The sequence below is a fragment of the Chrysochloris asiatica genome, unplaced genomic scaffold (assembly GCF_000296735.1).
Source record: "Chrysochloris asiatica unplaced genomic scaffold, ChrAsi1.0 scaffold00336, whole genome shotgun sequence".
Classification (NCBI taxonomy): domain Eukaryota; kingdom Metazoa; phylum Chordata; class Mammalia; order Afrosoricida; family Chrysochloridae; genus Chrysochloris; species Chrysochloris asiatica.
The window spans coordinates 2,074,595-2,077,490 of record NW_006408854.1 but is presented as its reverse complement, the minus strand read 5'-3'; the positions used below and the strand labels follow the sequence as shown (position 1 = coordinate 2,077,490).

General features: G+C 34.0%; 1 pseudogene; it reads right to left on the bottom strand.

Moving 5' to 3' along the window:
• Positions 1-1,648: 1,648 nt before the first annotated feature.
• LOC102841956 overlaps positions 1,649-2,896 on the bottom strand; it is an 11,995-nt pseudogene continuing 10,747 nt past the window's right edge.

Genomic DNA, 2,896 nt, shown 5'->3' with positions numbered 1-2,896 from the left:
AAGACCACATGCCTGCTCCTGTATTCCCCTTGAGTCTCAGTCTTGGAAGGGGGTTTGCCCTGAGGGGTCCAACCTCTTGCCTTGATGGCTTCCAGGCAAACAACTTGCTTGTTTTTGTAGTAGTCAAGAAGACTTGTGTTGGTTTTTCCTGCTGGTATTTCTTTCAAGAAGTATCTCTGTTCTTCTAGCCAGAGACATAGATTTTAAAAAATATGCTTACTACCTTCAAAGAGATAAAAATAAGACTGAGAATGATATTAGAGAACTGAAAACTATTAAATAAACCACAGCGGCTTTGAAAAAGGACCAAATAGAAAAGCTGAAACTGAAAAAGCAACAAATTAAATGAAGAACTTAATATCAAAATTTAATGTGTTTAATGACAAAGTAGAACAGTTAAAGTTAGTCTAGATTTGAATGGTAGGACAGAAGAAAATATGCAGAATAAATGCCAGACAAAAGGAGAAATGTAAAGATAATAGTGGTGGTGGTGATTATGGGCTGTGGAGTCAGTTCCAATTCATAGCAACCCTGTATAGAGTTTCTGAGGCTGTAAATCTTTACGGGAGCAGAAAACCTCATCATTTTCCTGTGGAATCGCTGATCATTTAGAACTTTTTTTTTCACCTTTAATTAGCAGCTCAAATTGTAACCACTACTTTAGCCAGAGTCCTTAAAGATAATAGTGAGAAGGTATGATATGCATGGGATTTCAGAAGCAGAAGAGAGTGAAAGTAAAGAAGAAAGCTATAGTGGAAGAATAATGGGTGAGTGGCTTCCAAAGTTTAAAACAAGCAACAGTTGCTAGAAAGATAAGCAGAAATAAGTCCACAGCCAGTGATAGTAAAATTGATATAAATAATAATAATATAACAAATTTTAGAAGCATTCAGAGGAAAAAAATTATTTCTAAGGAGCAACAAATACACTGATAACTTAATTTTTAAAAGAAACAGTGAAAACTGGGAAATAATGGAATGATAGCTCCAAAGTTTTGAAAGAAGTAACCTAAAATTTGCACTCAGTGAAAATATTCTCAGTGAATAGAGATTAAATAAAGACTTTTTTTCTTTCACCTTTAATTTTTAAATCACTCAGTTGTCAACATTTTAATAATAAAAGTAGAAAATTGAGTATAAATTCTGGGTATCACTTAGATATCCCAAACACAAGTACAGAAAGTATTAAGTAGGTAAACAGGAATGCCAATATAACAAAAATATAACTTGTATGTTTGTACAAATTGAATCAGCCATTTTCCCAACATGTATGGCAAATTAAATTTTTGATCTTGGCAATTGTTGCATTACTAGTTTTGCCTTTATCTCACACTGGAGTAGGCATTTTTTCTATTCATAGACTTCTTGAGTATGTGCATGTTGAACTGTAAATAGTTTTCCTTGTATGTTTGCCATCCAACCACTAAATATGAGTCTACTTGCCTCTGTGTCCCTCTCTTCAGAAACGTCACCAATGCATTTGGCTAATGTTTTGAAACTAGAATTAAGAATTCTAAAATTAACATGGGAGTAATCTTGATAGTATGAAAAAATGTTCCCAAATGTTTTTGCTGTTTTGTTTTGTTTTAAAATATCAACTTTAGGGAAAAATAAAACAAAAGTGATCATCAGTTTAATTTTCTGAGAATTCAATTGAGGTAACCTCCGCAAGTCAGAGCTCCACAGTTACACACAGTTCTGATCCTCTTTTTTGGCTGGGCCATGATCAATAGAATCTGAAAATATATCTCCCAAACCTTTCATTTGATAATTAAAAGTCAGCTCTTCTATAGCATTTATGGTTCTTATGGAAAATATGCAATTTGAGGAAGAGGAGTATCAAGGTTATCAATGAAAACATTGAACACTTGAAGATTTGGGTTGCAATTGTGATTCACAAAATGAAATATATTTCCATATCGAACTGTATCCACTGTAAATTCATCAGATTCATTGTCTATCTTAAAGAGATATGTGATTCCTTTTTTTAATCATATAACTGGCCCTGTCTCTCAGCTTTTTCCGTTGTAATTACTTTTCCAACATACTCCATGACAAAACTCATGCTTTTAATCTTCACAAGCATTTTTACACCCCAGCCACAGCCATTGTTAGTTCAAAAAATGCAAAGGGAATATTGTGTACCTTTTTGTACAACCCTATTTGGATAATCAGGTCTACACTGAATCACAAGGTCAGTGATTCAAGCTCACCAGATGCTCCTTGAAAACCCTATACAGGGTCGCTATGAGTCAGAACTGACTGGATATCACTTAACAACAAAAACAACAAAGTATCATTCTGGAATTCTCTTCTTTCAGCTAAGATCCATCTGATGTCAGCAGTAATATCCTCATTCCTTTTCCTTGTCTAAATTCAGCTTGAACTTCTAGCAAAATTTTACTTGTAAGTGATACTAATGATATTCTTCAATGATTTCCACATTCTACTGGCTCACTTCTCTTTGGAATGGTCACAAATATGGAACTCTTCCAGTCAGTTGGCCAGGTATCTGACTTCCAAGTTTCCTGACATAGATAAGTGCTGCATCAATTTGTTGAAAGATTTAAATTTGTATCACATAAATTCCCAGAATTTGTCCTTTGTCAATACCTTAAGTTCATCATGGACTTCTTCCATCTACCATTGGCTCTTAATCATAAGATACCTTTTGAAATGGTTTAACATTTCATTACTAGTCATTGATTTTGCATCATCCAATCATGTGGTATCCAGCATAGTTTCTATCACCAAAGCCATATTTTCCAACTACTGATCCTCCTTCTTAGTTTCCAACCGTCTCATTCCAGTCATCAGTAATTACCAATACATCTTGATTGCATGTTTGATCAATTTCAGACTGAAGAATTTGGTAGGATTCTTCAATTTCATCACCA